Below are 24,528 nucleotides of genomic sequence, written 5' to 3' on the forward strand. Positions count from 1 at the left end.
ATCCTTTACAGCAAGTTGTACGTTATTAGTTTATTACGTTATCCGTCGTGTTTATAATTAGAAACATGATTAAAATGAATGGTTGGGAACGTAATAATATTATGAGAGTGTGTAATGCGGAGTGTTGTGACTAACCCTTAGACTCTTTGAAGACATAATGCTTACTTGAAAGGATGCCTAAATAAATGAAAGTGGTGAATAATGTCGGTCCTTCTTTATTAAATGATGGTAGAGCTTGGATGACTATAGTTACGTAAATAGCTATGGTTTACTATGTAGAACAATACTTATCAGTTTATTTGTTAGGGCGGTAATTCTGAACAAAACGCAACAGAATCGCTTATTGGAACACATACTTCTATATTAATTCAAAATAAGGAAATTAAAAATTAGACTCCTCAAACATGAATGGATTACTCAGCAAGCGATAAGAGGTACAAAGTCCAACCTGTTCTGCGCAACTTTATCTGCATACTTGCGTGCTGTTGTATCTGAAAACAGAATAATGAGCCGTTATATTTGTAAACAACAGCACTATATGAAAGCTAGTGAGACTAAATTCTTACTTCTGACTTAGTTGGAAGAAAGGTAGAGTTCATGTGTGACTTTCATCTACAAATGTGAAAATAAAGATGTAGTATTATTTTAAATGGTAAATTTTTACAAACCAAATATTGATTGCTGCAGTTAGAGAAAGGAGGCATGTATATAATGTATATTTTGAGTTATTCTTTGCAAGATGTAATAGATGTAATTTGTCCTGGTATCATCCTGCAATATTCATAAAATGTTATCTGGTTGATTTAGTAGGTCTGGAAAAATACGAGCAGCACATTTAATTTCCTGTTTACATTCTCGGTCCACGAGATTTCATTCGCCCACTCTTCTATAGCTCCATTTCGACTGACTGTCGAAATTGATCACTTGGACAGAAATGTACGTGTCAAACATTTCTTATACATTAACAAAACTGTCCTAAAATGTATTTCTTAAAATAAAAACACAATAGTATTTTAGTCAGAACGATTGAAAATTATATATATTTTAATCGAATATTGTAATGCAAACACACATTATTCATAACACGTTAGTAATATCTAGAGAGTCATGAAAACGAAGCAATTAATATTATTTAGTCATAAAAGATACTATATTTTATTTGGTATTTATATTTTTATTTGTACGTTAAGTTGGTAGTCCATACGAAAAATACCCTTCTTATATTACTACAGTAGAGTACTTTACAAGTTGGACTCACAAAGTCATTTCGTGAAATACAATCCACGAGATATAAGAAAAAATCTGTAAGAAGAGCGCATTTGGTTTACAGAGTAAAATATATGGTTGTCAGAAACGTGACGGCATAGTGTGTTGAATGAAGATAAGTTTTGACACATTATTTTGTGAAATAATTCTCACTTTTAAGCCCTTCTTCAACTGTCACATTTTCTGTTTACTTTGGAACAGAATACGCTTTACATAATGCAAGATACACAACACTCGTACTTTCCTGATTTATATATTGCTGTCATAGCGTATTTTTTTGAAATTTTTTTATCTTTGCATTACACTTTCAAGGCTTTTTAAACTGTATGTTGCATGGCTAGAACTATAAAGTAAAGGTGCATAGTAATGTGGGCTGTACTACTGAGTTACAAATTTCCGATTAAAGATGGAAGGCTTCAGTAATAAAACTATTACGGGTAATGTACGTTGGCTTCTCAGTACTGTTCCTCTGTGTAATAAAGTAATGGTGCATAGTAATGTGGGCTGTACTACTGAGTTACAAATTTTCCGATTACAGATGTTAGGCTTCAGTTAATAAAACTATACGGGTAATGTACGTTGGCTTCTCAGCTACTGTTCCTCTGTGTAATAAAAGTAAGTAATGGTGCATAGTAATGTGGGCTGTACTACTGAGTTACAAATTTCCGATTACAGATGTTAGGCTTCAGTAATAAAACTATACGGGTAATGTACGTTGGCTTCTCAGTACTGTTCCTCCTCTGTGTAATAAAGTAATGGTGCATAGTAATGTGGGCTGTACTACTGAGTTACAAATTTCCGATTACCAGATGTAAGGCTTCAGTAATAAAACTATACGGGTAATGTAACGTTGGCTTCTCAGTACTGTTCCTCTGTGTTAATAAAGTAATGGTGCATAGTAAATGTGGGCTGTACTACTGAGTTACAAATTTCCGATTACAGATGGAAAGTCTTCAGTAATAAAACTATACGGGTAATGTAATGTTGGCTTCTCAGTACTGTTCCTCTGTGTAATAAAGTAATGGTGCATAGTAATGTGGGCTGTACTACTGAGTTTACAAATTTCCGATTACAGATGGAAGTCTTCAGTAATAAAACAATAAAGTAATGGTGCATAGTAATGTGGGCTGTACTACTGAGTTACAAATTTCCGATTACAGATGTTTAGGCTTCAGTAATAAAACTATACGGGTAATGTAACGTTGGCTTCTCAGTACTGTTCCTCTGTGTAATGAAGTAATGGTGCATTAATTGCTTTAAATTTTACTTTCTATGTTTAATATACGTGATTTCCTAAAAGTTATTTTGTGTTCAGTTACTAATTGATGTTTCTGTACAACACGGTTTGGATTTTGTTTTCCTTTACTGTCACGTTCAAATGTAATTTCATAATTTTTGTCGGGGTTTAAAAGTTTTGCCCTATGCTATTGTTTCTCCCCCATAAGTTTATCCGCAAACAAATCGTCTAAATGTTTGTAAAAACATATCTTTGCTTACATTTCATATTTAGTTTAACTCCTCAGTAACGTAAGGCTTTACACGGTTGGTACTTGGGATAAGACTTCAAATTTCTAGCACTTCCCAGTTATCATTTTTGGTATGATAACTAAAATTTCAAATACGCTTTTTTGATGAAAAGCTTGTAAGAAACGAATTTGGAAATAGTAAATAAATTAACTTAAACAAAAGCAACATATATCGCAATATTTTTGATCCAAATATCTGTTCTTTAAGTTATTATATTTTGGCGAGAATATTTTTTAAGTAATCTGCATATCTACTTCAAAAATTATATTCATTTGTATTTTCAATTCAATTTTCTTCAATTGTTAATTATTATTCGGAAGAACGATTTTAAGTCAGATGGATTTGTAAAACCATACAGGTTTGGTAGAAAGTCAGAAATAAGGACAAGATAGTTTGCTCCCACTATATATAATAAACTACTTTAATAACATAGTTTATTACTGCAAGAATTGCGCGAGTATTCATGTTTGACTGATATTCCTACTTTGAAATAATAAGTGTTTAAATCTGAATGAACAATTATGTATCAAACTTCTTTATCCTTCTCAGATCCTAACACCACTAGGATTTATTCAGTCGTTTGTTTAATTTTCACGAGTTGTCCCGGTTTGCTAATTCACAAAGGAAAACAGTAGAGTACTCCAGTGTGCGTACCTAACTTGTAATATACATGTTGTGCTTATCACAGATGGATTATTGTATTAACGTTTAACATTTATAATTATATACAATAAAATCACCTTTATTTGCAGAATAACAGCACGTAAAAAAAATCCGGTAGTTTGACTAAAGGACTACATGTTTATTAACAAAAATCCTCATAAATAAAGCTTAATTTCGTGATCATTCATAGAAGTTATTTTTAAGGAGTTAAAAGAGCTTACAATATCCTATACATTTATAGTAGACAAGGGAAATTTAATAACACTTATTCAGGCTTCCAACTTTGTTGTCTCCACAAGATGTTAAATCCTAGCACCCTTACATGTGTTTTCTTAGCTTTTAACTATTACATTTTGTTCCCGTTGACAATATAAAGTAAACCAATATAACCTATTGTTTGGTAATAAGTTTATTTTCTCTCGAGTTAAATTATTATTAGAGCAAACAAACAAACACACACACACACACACACACACACACACACACACACACACACACACACACACACACACACACACATATATATATATATATATATATATATATATATATATAATATATATATATATATATAACATATATTTGTATAACAGCGATCATACTTGAATTACACTTTTATATGAGATAGAGAAATGGGATTGTTTCAACATAATTAGTATGCTTCAGCCAAATTCCGTGGTTAGTAGTGCGACATAAAAAATTCACTTTTGCTTGTGTAGAATCGAAATTTCGTGCACATTTAAAGTCTGTCGATGATCAATTATCTTATTATGTCTAACATTTACATATTTGTTATTGTGTTAGATTTTACAGTGGTTTTTAAATAACAAAAGTTCCAGTGAGGTATTGATATTACTACAACTTGAAGGATCAGTGAAATAAAACCTTGTCATCTACTACAGTCTATTATTTTACTGTTTATTACTTAAATAAGTTTACGTGTCCTAACAAGTAACTTGCTAAAATCTCATATGATTGTACTCAGATTGTTTACACATTTAGTTATCCTTATTGATATCATGGTTAAAAAAATAAGGAGAATGTAAAAATATTTGCTAACACTCAGCCAAATACCGTGAAGTAATACGCAAACATCATAGAACTCAGTATCGCCTATATAGAAATAACTTCGTAAAAAATTTGAAATCTACAAAATAAAGACTCGTTTTCGATATGTCATGCGGAAATTCAAACAGAAATTAAATGTTTTCCCAGCTCTGCTAGTGATAGGATGCACTAACGCTCAGACATTATGATTACCCAGTTTAATACGACCTAGCATTATATTACAAACATATTGTTGTACACTGTCATATTATTTTAGAAGTTATTAATTAGTATACGAGCAGACATATAAGAGCTGTATTAGTAAACATTTGCGACAAACAATTCCCAAAACTATATAGATATACGTTAAATAGGGCAATATCAAGGTAGGAAGTGTGGACACAAAAAGTAAAATAAAAAGACAGCAAGAAAATGAAGAATTACTTAGTAGAGCACTCTTTGTGACAAGTATTCTGAAAGGTGTTCAACCAAGCGAAGAGAGATAAGAGAAGTTTGGAAGTTTGAGAAGTTTGGAAAGTTCTGAGTCATTTAAATCTCTTCACAACTAATCAATAAAGTTTTTCCATCTTGAACTGTCTATTTAACTGTTTGAAAATTTTACTTTAATATATATTACATTACTAATATTAAGGAACTTGTTTTCCTTGTTGAAACCTATCTTCCATATATAAACCACCCTGATGAAGGTTCTCGTACTCTGCTTAAACTTTACACTCAACTTAAATTAATTAATAATTCATTACGAGTAAGGTACATGAATCTGTAGGAAACTGTTTATGAGTAAATAAAAAAACAGTTTTTATTAAAAAAATACCAGGTAGTTCACTGACACCGAGATGTAGCTTGCCTAAAATCAAAATAATTAAATTAACCATATGTCCATTCTTTACTTAATATTAAAATATTAAATAGGTGTTATGTATTATTATCTAAACATAACATTTTCGTTTGACTTGGTATTTTCCTATATTGAGGCTATAATTATGAACTAACACCTTATACCTTATACCTACTGTACCTTATAAGGCAGAAGTTTGTATTTCTGATTGTGTTTCTACTTAAGTTATTGTATAAACCGTCATTGTTGCTTATTTTGAAACACAGTAATTATTATGGATAAAGTACACTCTTTTGCATATACTTCAGAAGCTTAGGAAATGTTTAATACCTCCATATGTGTATAGTAGGCTTGGAGAAGTGTGAATTAAGTTGTCAGTAGAAACCTTGAAATTGGTTGTCCACAATCAATATATTAAACATATACATTTTTGGAATACCTCTACAATTTTTCTTGATCTGTCAATTCCTCCTGTGTTAGATGTTGTCTACAGAATTTGATTTAATAAAATAAATTCGCTAGAGGATCAAGTTTACGCGTATTTCGAGACTGTATACCTACCACACTTATCTATCTTTCATATAAATCATAACGTCTTTTTATGTTTATACTAAATTTGACAGAGAAATAATAGTAATAGGACGAACTCACTGTGACCACATGACGATGGCCAACATATAATTATTATATATCAGGTCGTGTCATGAAATCTAGATTAATTGCCTCGAGCAGGAAGTCTTGAATATTCAGAGTCAATGAACTTATACAGATATTAAAGTAAATGCATCGCAAAAAATTAGTCGGCAAAAGTATTACTTTACAGAGAGATACGTTTAAATTACTTCTTTGTGTATTTGGTAATGAATTTAGTTTTATAAGTCATTTGTAAAAAACATTTTTCAAATGTTACCTTGTTAGTAGTATATTGTATAAGGCACTTATTTGCATCTGCCAATTAAAGTGCCAATTAATAGCTCCCATTATGTACCTTACAATTCCAATTACGCTTCTATTTTCAGACACATACAACTGCAAAAGCTTTAGGTGGAAACATCTCAAAAGCAAGGATTCCTGAAAATACTTATCCCTTATGAAGCTAAAGCACCTCACCAAATAAAAGATCTCTCAACAATAATTTATTTTGGTGCACAAGACAGCGATAAACGAAATGGTGGAAAGATAATCACTTGTTATTTTCTAAGCTGAGATATAAATAACTTAGTGGATGATTGCTATAATCTTGCCTTCCAGGAAAGTTTTTTAGTGAGAGTGAGGGGTTATACAACTCTGAGGCTGCTGCAACGGTAATGGAACATGCCGTCACTGCAGGTGTCACTGACGCCTGTTGGGGCATCCATTTGTTGGTTCCCGAAAATGTTCTAATTGAGGTTCAAGGCATCTAGTTTATATTTCCTTAATGAGCATAGCAAATAGTGAATATAATTTATGAGATTACTCATCCAATGATATCTTAGGGGCACTGTTAGCAAAGCCTCATATAACAGTAGTTTATAAAGTTGAGCTGAAGGTAGATAGAAAATTTACGAAATAAACACTTTTTATAACACGCATAATTTAGAAGAGGGGTATTTATAGTTATAAAGTCGCCTCCAATAAATCAGAGTTCCTTTCACTTCAATGATATCACAATTTGACTAAACATGAAAAAACTATTTTAAATATTAAATTATTTATTTTAAATCGCCACCCACTACTGTATCACCGTTCATTAAATGATTTTATTTTAAGCGTATTTAGACTTATTATCTTCACCGCTTCTCCTATTATAATCTTTCATAGCATTATGTTTCTGCTATTTTAACAATGTTCCTGCTTTAACCAGTACAAAACACTGTATGTGTCATACAATCACATTACAATGCACTATTACGGGCGCGCGCTCACTCACACACACACACCACACACACACACACACACACACACACACACACACACACACACAGATATATATATTTAAATATATATTAATTTACTACGTAGGACTTATATAATATTTAAATTAAAATAAAAAAACACATTAAGTTTTCTTTAAATTTTGATAATATTTATTGCAAAACATTTATTATTTTATACTAATATTACCATAACCATGGCACAATTGCTAAATGACTAGATCACGTTTTTTTAGAAATGTAATGTTAATATAGAAAAATATTATAACCGTACCTACGTTGGTTTTTAATGTGTTATATTAACAAATGCATAGAAGAGAAATCCAGAACTCCTCACAAAATATCACCCTATTCTTCATATACGTTTTAATGCATGTGACTTCTTCAGTTCGTATAATGTTTGTTATACCTGTACATTTGAAAACTAAAGGTGTTAAATTTAATCAATAATATGATGTCAGAGAAATGAGTTTAAATTGAATACTATCACTAAAAATATACTAAAAATAGTTAAGCCAACACACAGGATAGGGGATGAATTCCAATTATTTCTAAAGAACGTCTAAAAACTCCCTTGATATGATAAAATCCCAGCCAAACCTTTTGAAATGAAATGCACCATAATCAAACTCAGTATTCCTCATATAGAAATGAGGCTTAATGTACAATTTCAAGTCTAAAAATCAGCTCGGGTTAGAGATATCGTGTGGATAATAGGTTGGAAAGTTTAGGTAAGAACGTTTTTTTCATTCCTTAACTGATAGGTTTCACTAACGCTCAGCCAATCATTGAAGGAGGCATCTTTGGTTATTGAATATCCAATGACAAGATATTGCACATAATACTCTTATATGTTGCTCACTGAAATGTTGGGAATTCACATCGAAGGAAAAACCACGTCCATAGCAAATACCCGTGGTTTAATTATAAAACTTAGTGCTGAGATTTTGAAAGAGGTGAAGTTCGTTATAGTGGTTATTATGAGCCAAAATATCTAATAATGTGGTTCTCCGTACAGTATAAGCTCGAGACCCCTTGAAATAATATTGTAATATGTTTTCTGCGAAACTTTTTGAGGATGGATGATATTTATTTATACCACGGCAATGGCATAGTAACATTGAAATATTTTTAAATATACCTAATATGTAATAAAAAGACTTTAGAATTCACTGAATATAAAATATAAATATAAAAGTAATACTAATAATATAGTTATAAAAATAACAATAACAATATAAACAAATAAATGTATTATTAATACAGTAAAATGAATAGATAGTATGATATCTTTAATAGTAATAAATATGATTATATCAAAAAATTAAAATATTAAACAACGTATTAAGCTTCATACTACTAAGTAAAACAGTATCATTAGTGAAGCATGGCAATTTATGCGGCGTGTGCGTATATTTGCTTCATAAGGTTTAAATAAAGACTGCAATAACGCAAATAAAAAATATCAATATTAAGGTATATAGTAATAATACAAGTGTATAATTACAATATTCAAAGCATAAGTTATGAGAGTGCGCCCGCTTGTGTGTATTTTATTATATGTGCAGTAATAGTGTATTATTGTATTTATTTTACAGTTTATATTTTAAATGTAAAGTCTCAAGTTCTTTTAAAAGTGAGTTTAAAATAGAATAAAATTATTCTCAATGACCAAGAAAGTAATTTAAAAAAATCATTCGCTATGAAACTACCGTACATGGGATAAATGGTCCGATTATTCTATTTTCAACAGTAATCCCTATTAACTAAGGCCGTTTAGCTTACATTAAGGGGAAACTTTTAAAGTTAAATTTCAAATGATGAGACATTTATGAGCACCGCCAATCCAACAAGTAACCTCATGACATTTGTTATTAACTCAGTGTAAATTGTCATATCATTGATTTACTTTCACATTATACTTGGTTTGCTTTCAAGTTTATTTATGGAATGTTTTTATCACGTCATGGTGGATAACCTTAAGGTCAAGATTAAAAAATTGTATTTGGTCTTACTAAAAATAAGCATATCTTATTATTATTAGGTGTCTTATTAGGTGTATTGCATGGTCAACAAGTTTTGTGCTATTTCCAAAATTACTAATCTCCAGGTCTTCACGAAGTTACTTTAAAGCCGGTTATAAAATGTGTATTGAACAGACATACAAGAAAATTCAACTAATAAAGTTAAATAATTATATATTGATTAATATTTTAGTTTAAAGTTGTGTAGTCCGGATACCCATACTATTACCTAGTAAATAAACCTCAATTATAGATGTTATGGTTATTCGTTCTTAAAATAGTCCCAATAAATCTGAAAATCATTATAAGAAATCGGGAAATTTATGGATAACATTTATGTTATTAGAAATTTTTTAAAGTATTAATACAGTTACACGAACTTTACTTCTTTGTCTAAGAAGTTCTACGACTCTACACTGACAATATATTTCTGTTTGCTTCAGTCTATGTTGCCTAGATTAGTAATAAATCTCAAATTGTTGCTAAAGATAGAAAGTTGTAGTCTTTCAAAGTCAGTAACTTTGAAGTAAATATTATTAGAGCCGAGGCATATCTTGTACAAAGTGGCTGGATTAATATTACTCTGGTTTTATGATATGTTCAGGTAAATGTATATAACATGTATTTTTACTTAAAATTTATTTTAGTAATTATAACAACTATTTCTTAACACATAAAATCAGCCTCCCTTAGACAAAATTAGATAACCTTGGTATACGTGTGATATCAGGGTTTTTTAAAGATATCGTAGCTAGGCGGAAATATATTGATGTTTAATTTTGTATTTTAATTTAATCAAAGTACTTTTTCCTTTGTACATCGCATTCAATACAGAATAAGAAAACTACTTGTTCTTAAATTTTCATTAGGAAAACACATACATATTTTAATTATTATAAATCACAAATTGGCGTAAAGAGTTAAATTAATAACACACTTTGGAGAATGCATACTCCGTTCCTGTAAACGTTAATTAAAAGTACACACCGTGTTGTGTTTGCAATCCCATCACTGTTTTCAAGAGGACCAACGTCTGTCTGTATTAACAAGTTGTTTGCTTTAATTTTTCCCTCATTACTGTGGTTCCAGTGTTTTGTGTTATTTGTGGTTAACTACCCATTATTGTGTTTTTGTTATCGTAAAAAATTTACAGTATGCATATTTTTATTTATAGAGGCTAGTGTAAATTATTTATGTTAATAGAAAAACAAACATTAAAAAACTATGTCTTATTCGAATTTTTAAATCTGTTATGTGCTTATCTATTTTTACAACAACCAGTTTTGTATTTATGCTAGCCCAATTAAAATATTTCTAAACAAAAGTATATATTATAAACAATGACTTAAAACAGTGTATATTATAAAATAAAACACAAACACACATTAAATTTAACAAACTTGAAAAATTATGAAAAAATTAAAATTTTAAAATACACATTGAATTGTATATTATGATGTAAGTTGTGCATCAACATTTGTTTTATCACTATATTGAAAAACACTATAACAATATTTGTAATTTTTTTTTTGCGTGCCCTTTCTTTAGCAAAGGTATGTTCTTCAAACACCATTTTACACACTACGCCGCGCAGGACAAATTAACTTTTAAATCACATATGTTTAACTACAATTAACAACAAATTTGATTTTTGTACTCAATTTTGTGATTTTTCAGTGAAAGATAGCATTGCAATCGAAAGGCCTCACAAAATAAAATGTTATAACTGTTGGTTCTCGTGTTTTTCAATGTGATTGAAATTAAGAATAATCAATAGCTTTCTCCGTCTTAAACGTAAAGATTTATGGTTATAAATCTTATACGTGTTTACAACATTTTGTGGTTGCTTTATATAAAGCAAAGTCCGTATAAAGAAAAACAAGAAATTGTTGTCTTTGTTGTTAAATTGTTGTCCCACTAGTATATAAATTGTAAGAAACAAAATAAGAAAGTAAAGTATTAAATATTAAATGGGTCAAAAATTTTGGATTTGGGTCGAATAGGAAACTATTCAAGTTGAAAATGGATTGTAGTAGGAGACTATATAAAGTACACATAGTTCAGATGAAAAACTTATTATAAATTATATGAATATAATACGTTATTACATTTAAATAAATAGTCCAAAAGTACTAGTTTTATCCTTCAAACTATCCTCTAAATTTAGGTTTATCCTCGTAATCGTTAAGAAATAATAACGTGTTACTCTTCCACTTGTTACTACCTTTACAAATTGAAACTAAGAAATTAATATGGTTCTTACAATATCGGTCAAAACAACGGTCCAACTTATTTCGCCTGAAAGGAATAAGCCAGAACACACACATATACATATATATATATATATATATATATATATATATATATATATATATATGTTCTGGCTTATATATATATATATATATATATACACTTATTTGTCTAACAATCATTTAATTCTTAAAAAACTCATAACTATTTATGAAATGCGTACTATATTACGAGCAAAGTCGGCCTTCATATAATAATCCACTAACACTACTTTAATTTTATATGAACCATAAGTTATATTTGTATCGAAATGTAAAAGCGTGCATGTAAAAGACGAGTGTGATTGATTGAATTAAAACGATAAATCGGTTGTATATTGAAAAAAATATTGCTGTTATTACGGTTATGGTAGAAATAATACCCATTTCACCAACAAATTTTTAAATATAAATTTGGGAGCCAAATTTAATCATTATTAAATATGTTTATATTCTGAATAATATTTATACAATGAGTTGGTTTTTTTTCTTAAGAACTGTTTTAATCCACCCACTAATTGTAAAATACTATTTAAATTTTGCTTATCGTAGACCGCACGTATGGTTTAATTATTACAATATATTACCATATATTATGAGTATGCGTTTAACTAAAGTAGTATGTCACTTCATTATATGTTTCAACAAGTGGTAAATATTAGGGCATTGGAAGGAAGCCAAATTCACTTTCTACACAATGCAGTGTTTTTAATGCTTTGTAATATGTTGGATGATTGCCAGACCTTATAGGTTAACCATTATTATGGGAAAGCTTTTAGGAAATTAAACTTCCAGTCACCAACTCATACACATATGTCTGATTTAAATTGTAAGTAAAATTGGACTTACTATTAATATTATTGTGTTACTGTTGTTATTATTATTGTTAGAAAGCTAATAACAGTTCCAAGTCCATAAATTCGAAGTTGGAAAATTCTAGCAGTTCCCACGAGACGAGTGCTATAAATGTCCTATAGAGGAAAGTATGTGCTTCCACAGGCATCAGTCTTACATTACAGAAAGTAAACAAATATTGGAGTTTTTAATGGTTAGAGGCTTCTAGAATTTGAAGTTTATATTGACTTGCTGTTATGTGAGGCTGTCAGAAGCCAGAAGACTGAAAGCGTCCAAAGACAGGGATCCCATGAGGAATGACCTTGAATGGGATGCTTGAATGACAATGAGCTTGAAAGGATGGAATTTGTCATAACCTGAAATCTCCATCACACTAGGAGCTCTCATTGTCTGGACCTCACGGATTACCCACTTTAATACTTTAGGTTCTCTCAGAAATGAGAAGCTCCTACAGTTCATGTTGGGAGCTCTCAGGGATTAATGGCTCGTACTGAAAGTACGCTAAGAATATGATGGTCCAGCAGCTATAATAAATGAAAAACCAACTATAATCTTCAGAACATGATACCAGAGGTACGCTCACAATCAATACAAAAACAAAAATCATAGAATCTATAGTCCTAAAGAGCCTTGGAAATTGTTCTCCTTATGCAATGAAATTTAAATAACCAAAAACATACAAAATGTTTTAAATGCTTTCAATTAGATGTTTTAGTCAATCGTAAATTGTGTGGCATATTCAATGAAGGAAAATGTTGGAGTGTAAATCTAGATTAAAATTTAACATAAAATGCTTAGCTACATACTATGATCAGGAGAGCAAAATAATAACTCTTGATCTTTGGCCATTCTTTTGGGCCTCCCGAGGTCCAAAGCCCACACACCAGTCACTGATTGTTTTCGTAAAATATCAGACTTAAATTGAATTAAGAGATTTAGAATGTAGCGCAAGCATCAAAAGAGAGTGTATTGGAATAAACTCCCAAATCTATAGTGGCCACAATACCCATTTCCCTATTGTATTAGGAGATAAAGATTATATTTTTCTAAGGCAAATCACGTACTGGGACTTTGCACATGCGCAGTAATAGATTGGGCATTTACTAAGATAACTAACAGAGAAGGAAAGTGATATTGGTGACCTAGGTAGGCTATAGTGTACTCTAATAATAAAGACCTTTAGTCTGATATACTACTCGACCTAAGCTCTCATTTAAGATTTCAATAAACAGAAATTAAACCTTCCGGCCAGTCAGGTGATAGTCTTGCTAATGCTCAGCTCATAAAGCATTAATTTGTATACATTAATATATGCTCAAAATTATAATTCCTACAAGTTTTAGATAAAACACCCTTTTATCATATTATTAGGTGAAAACCATTACATGTTAACCCTTAGAGAGATTTCGCTGTAAGATAATTTTATGTTATAGAGGCAAAGGTGGTTGATTGATACAATGCAACACGGAATAATTTCGTTCTAAACTAAGGTAAGAAATGTTTAAGCTGTTCTACATTTGGAACCATTCCTAACAAAACGAATCTTTACTCGACGCCAAGAAACTAAGTGAAGCTGTAAATTTAACTCCTTCTTTGTACTCAGGTTCTTGCAATTACCCTAACAACTGATGTTGGTGCATTTCAAAGAGTACCTCCTAACTCTTGCGCGTAAGAAATTAAATGTTAAATTTTATAACATAAACATAATCCTAAGTACTTTTATATACTAAACGATATAACACTAATATAAATATATGTTAAAATTTAAATATTAATCATTGTTACATAATATTAAAAGCATTTTATAATAGGAAAAATAATGATCCTCTAAGAATAACTATGTAAAAAATATTTACAATACAATAAAAACCAATTACAGGCCACACAAACGAATGAATGTTTACTTTCATTATTTTCAGTTTCTGCTTATTATTGTATTTATACTTTAAATTATTGTTATTAATTTTACTGTTAATTTTATAAATAAATAAAATAATTTAAATTAAAAAAGATAGTAAAATTGGCATAATAGTTAATAGTAATATTTAGTATTTATATTCAATTAGTGGTGGTATGTATTATGTAATTATGTTAAGTAATGATATTAATTGAATAAAATAAACATTTAAACAAAATTAAAAATGTAAATTTCTTAAAAAAAAAACATATTATTATACATGCAAATAATTCATATTACGTCCTCATAATTTTAATAATTAGTACGTAAGTAATTTCAGATTATTGGAAAATTTAATAAAATAGATATACTTTTAAGAGAACTCCATCTAAAAGAATTGTATTATTATTACATACGCTTGTTTTAAAATAAATCATTTCTACTGTAATAGTATTAGATTTTTAATAGGAACAAATATTCTAAAACCTGGACTTGTATTGTTGTCTTTCACTATTTTAAGGAAATTTCTATATTATGGCAGTTTTATAAAACAATGAACAAGTTAGTTTGATAAATGGTTAAATTGCACGGTCCAGTAAAAAAATGTTCATAGTAGGAATAAAAAGCCTGCCCATTGAACGATACAAGAGAGAGTTTAGGCAATGATCAAGTTAGGTCGATAAATGATTACATCACACGGTCCACTCCACCATTGTTCAGAGTAGGAATACAACGCCTGACCACTTTATGATACAAGAGAGAGTTCAGGTAATGAACAAGTTAGGTCAGTAAGTGGTTACATCACACAGTCCACTACACCATTGTTCACAGTAGGAATACAACGCCTGACCATTTTATGATAAAAGAGAGTTCAGGTAATGAACAAATTAGGTCAGTAAGTGGTTATATCACACAGTCCACTACACCATTGTTCACAGTAGGAATACAACGCCTGACCACTTTATGATACAAGAGAAAGTTCAGGTAATGAACAAGTTAGGTTAGTAAGTGGTTACATCACACGGTCCACTCCACCATTGTTCAGAGTAGGAATACAACGCCTGACCACTTTATGATACAAGAGAGAGTTCAGGTAATGAACAAGTTAGGTCAGTAATTGGTTACATCACACGGTCCACTACACCATTGTTCAGAGTAGGAATACCAATTTCTGACCAATACTACGGTCAAGTTTTATAAATCTAATTATCCTTCTAGTATGCAGGAAATAGCACCATGATTTCCTCATATCTAGTTGTTGGTCTACCTAGAAATGTGGTCGTTTTATCATGTTACAAGTTTGGTATTAATATATGTATATATTTTTATACACGAATCTTTAGTAATTACATTAAGAAAGGGCTTAAAGTAATATATTATAAATAATATTTTGCTATGGAAACCCATCAAAACAACTATAATATATATTTGGATCAAGTATTAGTTATTTTACCGGTGAAAACCACTGAAGTAAATTTTTGTAATAGATACCTCTTATCTTGTCATGAATCAGTAAAAAGTCCTTATTTTTTTAGCCATTCGCTTTCCTTCGCTCAGACCAAACAGTAGAAAAATGTTAACGGTAAATGTTTATTTACACTGACAATGATTGTGCCGAAATAGAAAACACATTATATTTCATACGAAATGCTATATATGTTATTTCAGAAATATTTTAAAAATCTTTCCATAATTATACCATTTCCGTTTCAAGTTTATTCTTCTTCTATGACCAGTTCACCTGAAAGTCATAAAAATAGGTTTCTATAAATAATTTAATGGAATAAAAAAGTACAAAATTATAACCACATTACATTTTGAACTGGCATTGTTGCTTCAAACTAACTTACCGCTAAAATGTTTTAAACTCACAGCATTTTTAAAACAGTGGCATTTTTATATTTTCAAGTCAAATTCTATGCAAAATTATCTAAGAATAATAAGAAAAGCATATATAGCTTTTAATACTGTGAAATTTTTCGCATTTCTAACTAAATAAAAATAATAAAAATAAATAAAACTGTTAGTATTAATTATTTTCTCCTGTTGAGTTATTGTTCATGTATTTTGGGCTGAGCTTTAGGAAAGTTCCCTATTCACCAGCGTAACTTGAGAGGCTGAAATATTTTTATTTCTGTCTGTTTGTCTGTCTCATATGATATAAGGTACTCTTCTGGTTATAAGAAGAAACAACGATTTGTTTTACCCAGACTTTATAATTTTATGCTATACATTGAACCATGTTATGTTTTCAGAAATATTGTATAAATAAAACATGCATGTTCATACTAAGCGTGAAAATACTTAAAAATGTGTAGGGAAATTATTTGGAATGTTGTAACAATTTTATATGATAAAAATGCATTAGAGAATAATTTTAATTATGATAATAACTGGACATTTTAGTAGTCCAATGAAAACAATACATATGTTAGGTTTTAAAGGTCTAATATAAACTGTAAAAATACAATGATTTCGTTGTAGTAAATGTTTTTTGCATACCGATGTGTGTATACGTGTTTATACATATATGTGCTATATGTTATGTACTATCAGATACATGTAATTTCAAAAATATAAAAAGTAATTGTATATCAATAAGAGTTTATCCTCTAGAAAAACTATATTTGGATTTTTAACTTCCCGATGCAAAATAAATATCAGATTTTACGTTCACGTGCCTTATACTCTCAAAAGACAAATTAAAGTTTTTGAAAAATCAACAAAATGTTCATGTTAATTTTCTAAAACGTTTCAAGTACTAGAGGATCAATTTAGTTGTTTTTCAACTTGCCAATTGCCTAGAAATTCAAAATTGAAATAAACGCGTCTTATGCTATAAAATGACAAAGTATGGATTTATCATGAAAATCTGCGACCCAAAGGGGCTGAAATAGGTTTACAACTCCTACAATTACTCACTGAGCCTTATGCTCTCAACAACTCAATGGTAACATTAATATCTTGGACTAGAAGTAGATAAAAATGCATGTTAGTACATGCTTTTTGACGAAGCCGGTTTTTACACCCATATATATATATATATATATATATATATATATATATATTTCTTTTCTTGAACTGAGCAACATAAATGATTTTTTATCGTGAAATATAACTTACTCGAACCAGAAGTTTTTGTTACACGTTTAAAACATAAAATAACAGCCAGTCGCAATTCTGCTTAGTTTCGAAAATTTTATTCCGACCATTGAAATTACATAGACCTTAAATATACTTCCTTCCAATTTAAAATAATTATAGATCTTAATAATTTAAATCACCATAGTAGCTTAAAATAATAAAGTTGGTATTGAAAAACTTTGGGTATTTTATTGGTACTAGTATAGATGATTAACTGTGACTTCGTGACACTAATACACTTCCCTTCACTTATTTTCAATAGTGTTTATATTGCCATTTAAATAAGATATATCTGTTAGTTACTTGTCATTTAATATGAAATAGCTTGTAAAGACTCTGTTAACAGCCAGTATAAAACTGTTCGTAAAAACTGAAATTTTTAAATGGTCCAGTGGAAGTTGATGAATAGGATTTTACAATTATATGGCCGTTAATTTATCTATTATGTTGCGCATCCCGTTTATCAGAGTAGCTGCACTTCCGTTTCCGATGAGGGTGAAGCGAACATCCTACCTAGCCCAATCTGATATCCTTCCCTTTATGTCAACAAACACATATTATTGATCATTTTACTGTTCGTTTTTAAATAAACTTTATCATATTTTATCGGTGTCTCACTAGTGTAATAAATCAAATACTGTATAAAATAAATTTCTAATATATTAAAATTAAATTTAAACCAAAGTAATTTTTAACTAAATGTTATGATTTATTATTCGGGCAATTTAAATAGAAACTACACAAACATGCACACATATATATATGGAGTTATATATACTTTTTTAATTATAACGAAATGTAATCATTATCTCATATATATAAAAGGACAATCCCCCAATCACTTACTCACTCATCACTAATTATTCAAATTCCGATTTCGCAGAAAGTAGAAATTAGGCAAACATTTATCTCATGACCAAATTACGAAAACTAAATTATTTCAATAAAGATCAGACATGTATAACTAATGAAATGGGGTTTCAATTTTAACCACAAACTTTTTTCAAACATCCAGGCATCCCAGAAAGTTGGAATTTTGGCACACCCCTGCTTCATGACTATAATAATATGTAGAAAATTTAATTAATTTTTATGAAGATTAACTGTACATAGGGATTAAAATGGAATTGAAATTACTAGAAGAAACATTTGTTCTTGTAACCATTTGTGTTTATCTTTTCCACAACAATTCAAACAATAAAATAAATCTGAAATAAATATAAACCTATGTTTACGTATATTATGAGCGCTTATATTGAGAACAAACCTGCTTATTGAATAGGAAGAACAACTATGATATAAAAATGTAGTAGCAGCTCCAACATGATTACTGTATTCATCGGAGAATTATACAGAGTGAGTTTTATGTCCTAGCACACCTGGATATAATTTAAACGGGCCAAGGTATCTATGTGAAACCTTGACCCTACCTATTATAACATATTTTTGTAATTTTTAAAGTTGTTGAAAAATTTTCCCCACTTTTCTAAAGGGCGGTATAAAGCGGGCAACTAAAAATTTTCAAATACAAACCCCTATCATGTGACCCTTCATTTTAAAGGGAATAAAAAAAAAGAAATCCAATAATGCAAACTAGAGGTCTCTACGTTTATTTTAACAGATTCTTATGACAAATTTACAATTGAGTAAAGGGGGGGTAAAGGGAGGCAACTAAAAAATTTTCAAATCAAACCCCTATCATGTGGCCCCTCATTTTAAATGGAATAAAAAAATAAATCAAATAATCCAAACTAGAGGTCTCTACGTTTATTTTAACAGATTGTATGACAAATTTACAATAATAAAATCAGTAACTGTCTCATCGTAACATGAGTCAACACTAACGCAAATTCTAAAACCAGTTACCTGTTTTAATGTAGCAGGTGTTCAAAACTGTTCACCTTCGGCTGTTTGACAGTGTGCTAGACGTGAGTAAAAACTTCAGATATGATAGGGGTTTGTATTTGAAAAATGTTTAGTTACCCCGCTTTACTCAATTGTACAACAACTTGAAAAATAAAAAAAAAATATGTTATACTAGGTAGGGTCAAGGTTTAACATAGATATCTCGGGCCGTTTAAATTATATCCAGGTGTGCCAGGATATAAAACTCACTCTGTACATTGTATTTTCATAATATCATGTGATAAAGACATTGCTAATGTAATTAGTCATAGCAGTCATGAAACAACACAGGATGGCCTCTCCATTATGTGCAGCGGAAGCTATAACAAGGTTTATGTACTTCGTCCACCACATTACACACCGTATTGATCTTTGTTATCCAAAACTATTAGTTTTACATATATTAGAACTAGTGTACTTACTTCAAAAACCAAAACTGAGAATTGACACATGCTTTAAGTTTATTTTTTTAGTTGAATTTAACTATTTATTATAAATCAGCTTAGTTTTGTATTTTGTTTGACCGGGATATTTCACCTATATCAGAATGGATAGTATTTATATTTATTTTTACCATAGTTTCAAATTATTATAAATATTGTTTTTACTTTTAGTTAAATGTTATTTTAATAATATTAAGTGAAACGCACATATTAGACTTAAACGTTGCATTTGCAATTAATACTGCATAACAGACATTATAAAAACAAAAACGAACAAACAAATAATCGTTTAATAGATGTGTATTTAGTTTTTTTACCACTAGAAAACCCCTATATAGTATCCCACGAAACCACTTACTATATATATTTGGTTAAAGCTGAGGAAGAAAAACCATGTTAAGTAGTAGGGTTTGAATATATTATACTTGATGTATACCTGTGAATCCTAATCAGAATATTAATTCTGTGAAAGATATTAACAATAGTTTAACTTATGCTCTTTAATTTCAAAATTTGGCTGAAACATTCATATGCAAATGTGGGATTACCGCAAGAGACAAATGTACTCACTCACTCTGAGTTTCTCAATCTACTGAAGTCTCTATCTTTTGAACAAACGAGGCCCATTTGTTTTCTTGGTGCTCTTGTAAAACACGCGAAGAGTAGCTCAATCCTTTTTCTATTTAAATTCAAAGATTCACCTTACAGTTTGACAATTTTACTACAGCAGAATATGATTACTAAAATTTGCAATAAATAACCAAATACCCCAAATTAATAGACCTTTAAAATGTCCAAATTAACTTGCATGTTTAAAATGATCTTGGAATGATTCACAAATTACTGTTACGGTTTTGGAAGCCGATGTATTTAGTTAACATTGAATCGTAAAAACAATAATTTATATCAAGAAAATATTTAAAAAATTACCTCAATATTTATTGTTTAATTTTAATTGACAATGAATATGAATTCGACCTAAAACTGACGTCTATCTCTACTGCTACAAAATCTGCTGGCAACATTGCTAAATATCAAATTGTACACATTTCACAAGTAGCAAAAAAAGATGCCTATTAAAATGTTTATCAATAGCTTATCAACTGAAAGTCTAATCACATTATTTATCAATCGATTTGTACGTGCTTTCCAAAAGAACACGATTGTTAGACCTCAAATTTTATCCACATAGGAATAAATAATCACTGGTTTTCATCCAATATAATAAATTGATATCTCAACACACATTGGCCATAACAATGATCAAAAGACTATTGTGCTTTAAAAAGAAATTTGTCGCCAAGTTTACGGTTCCTCCAAAACGTACCTAGATCATTAAAGAAGGCTCATCAGTTCATGTGTAACCAAAATTTTTACTGAAATTGCATTAAACTGACTTTTTGAAAATGTTGAATAATTTTTTTTTTCCACGGTAATTAATAAGAATTCTGAATTGTATGCAGTTACATGCTTATTTTTGTATTTGTAATCGATTAATATATTTATAAACAAGTTATGAAATATGTACTTCTTATAAACATAATGTCGCATATTTTGATTCATGTAATATATTATTTATTTTTAAATGCTCTTCTTAAATGGTTTAGAGTTGGTATTTTTATCTTTTTCAAAGTTTGAACGTAGTCCTTACAGTAAATTTTAAGTCTTGAGTAATCTTGAAATAATAAAATGTACATATTAATTACAAATGTTGTTAGCTGCTGATAGCAATTCTTTAATTTTAAAAGATTACCAAAAAAAATTTATTATAATATCCACAGCTTAGACGTTACTGAGACTGCCTATTTCACTTATTTAATTCTTAACATAGCCTGGACTCGAATACCTGAGCTAAAAAAATTACATCTCTATAGCACATATTGTTTTTATTTAAATAAGTAAGTCCCCATAGGTAGGTAGTGGTTAATTAATTTAATATTTTTCTTTATATTTCTTATGACTTTTTTTAGGTTTATTGACTCCATTAAAGTAACCATGGTTTAAGAAGTATGGCTTGTGTAACCTAACATTTATTTTAGCATTTTAATTGACTTACAAAACCCATCTGTTATTATTTAAAAAAAGTGCTAATACTTTAAGTGTAGGTTAAAATTATACTATATCTATTCATTGAGGAAATTTAAATATATTCAAGATGTTATTTTAAAACAGATTTTTATAACTTTAAATTGCTATGAGAAATACAGAAATCTATTCAGTATTGTATTCTCGTGTTACAATGTCGTACTGCATTATTTAAATATTTATAATGTGTTTCCTACCAAATATTTTTTGACGTGACAACGTCTTAAATTAGGTTGCGGCTCGGAGTCACTCACGAAAAAGTGTAACGCCCGGTAACGTTACGATGCCCGTCCAGTGGGTCCGCCGCACGGGATCCGCACGGGATAAAGCAGATAACTGTGGGTCTGCCGCACGGGATAAAGCAGATAACTATGTTTAATCGTGAAAATGTGGAGTGCTTAGATTCGTCATTTACAACAACTACAACAATAAAGGTAAATAATTGTACACTGATATTTCATTATCGTAAACTATGATTGATTGATTAATTGTTAGATTGACACAAAAGTTGAGAAACTGAGTTTATAGGTTATGTCATACTATTGACAAATGTTGATAGTGTTAAGTAAATTATTAGTTTAAATCACTCTGCAATCAATCGTAATTCAGTCGATTGAGAAGAAACAGCGCGTATTGCTAGTCAAACATTTAAAATAACAAATTATAACCTCTAACCTGTCATAACAGTGCGACCAAACAAACGAACTAAACCGACCAATCACCACGCGCGGAGTTAGAATTTAACTGTGTTTAGCAAGAATTTCAAATTCCAATTTTAGTAAATGTTTTATTCAACTTTACCATTTACAATAACAAATTTTAATTAATTTCAAATTATGTACACTGTTTTAGTAAACAAAATATATTTCTATAGTTAAAATTTGTGCAATTCTTATTTTCATTCAATTCCTTGTTCCTATTGTGCAATTTAATAATATTCATATCAATAAATATTCTACCGAGAAAAAGACGTTGTCACGTAAAATCTTCGCCCGTAAAACCGACTTTACAGGCAACCATAATTTTTTATTTTTCATTATTACAGTGAACGTTTTCATTGCATTTTTTTACTAAAAATCATTATCAAGGAAAACCGTATATATAAATATCTCATACGAAACTTTTTTTACTTTGAGGAATCGACAGAGGGCATAGACCGGCGGTGATTTGTCACCACGTTAGTCAACCGAAGACACATTTCCGCTCTCCCTCATGTCAGTTGGATTTATTTCCATGAATCACGTGATGTATATGTTTATGTGCCCAACTGAAGATATACGAGGTGTATAATAGTAAAAATATCTTTTATTTTATATATCCGTGTATTTTATGCAATTAGATAAAAATATACTATTGCCATTGGTTCTTAGCGCAAATAATAATAGGCGTATTAGTTTAATAATTTTTTACAGTGTCAATGTTAGTACCAATCACTAATAAGGGAGTTTGAAATAAATGGTCTTGTTTTAAAAGTAAATGGATCGTTATTTTAAGTCGACGACTGAAAAGGATAAAGATTTTTTCAAGTTTATAATACATATATCAATCCATATTCTAGGGATCAGATTATGTACGTCTACAAAGAAAGCTAAAAGAGTATTTCTAATAGAGTAAAAAGCATAGCTCAATTTAAATTCGGAAAGTTTTTAGTAAATAATTATTAATTAAAATATTTATTTCTTTGATTAAAAATTAATACAATATCTTTTGAAGTTTGGAGGAAGTAAAGCATTAGAAAACGTTATTAAACGCGGTTAAATATATCAGTCTCATTCCCATAATAATTTCAGAGTCTGTAAGTAATTAATTCAACATTTTTTAAATTTATATTGCGATATGTTACCTATTATTGAGTAACGTTATGTACAAATTTCTCAGAATAATTAATTAGTTTTTGTTATTTAAATGTGTTTTTTCTTCAGAACACCTTTGATTCTAGGCCTTTAATTACATTTATTCAATCGTAAATTTACAATAATGCCCACATATCTCTATTTCTCTATATACTTTTTCGGCAAGAAAAACCTTCTCATTTGGTTGCGACAAGTTCTCTTTATTGATAGGGTATATTCTTTACTTCCCTTGGGGTTCTTCAGAAAGCGCCATTTTAAATTCTTACCAGGGGCGCCACTTACTTAAGGTACATCACTGACTGTCGCAAATTTATTTTTTATTAGATATATTTAAAAGTACACCGTCCACAATGAGCCGAGTAATTTCCACTCGGCATCCGATAAGAAGCGAACAGCTATTGCCACACCTCAGATGTGTGTATTGAAGAACAATTCTACAGCAGTACCTAAATGCCACAACATACAATACACTGCACGAGCTTTATATGCTGGCTTTGCATCGCAATCCCGATGGTGTGATTGACTATGGTGGCTGAACAAACAATAGGAACTTGCTACTCCATTTTGTATACGCGCATTAAATAGTGAATAATACAAATAGTATATTTATTACTTTTATTTGGGTAAACTCAATATTCTAAATGAAACACTATATCCCTACAAAAATATGAGTAATATATGTAAATATTAATTGAGAACAATATGGAATATTGTATTTCATTATTCAATAATGAAATGTAGTTAATTATTAGCAGAGCA

The sequence above is a fragment of the Homalodisca vitripennis genome, chromosome 1, assembly GCF_021130785.1.
Source record: "Homalodisca vitripennis isolate AUS2020 chromosome 1, UT_GWSS_2.1, whole genome shotgun sequence".
Lineage (NCBI taxonomy): Eukaryota > Metazoa > Arthropoda > Insecta > Hemiptera > Cicadellidae > Homalodisca > Homalodisca vitripennis.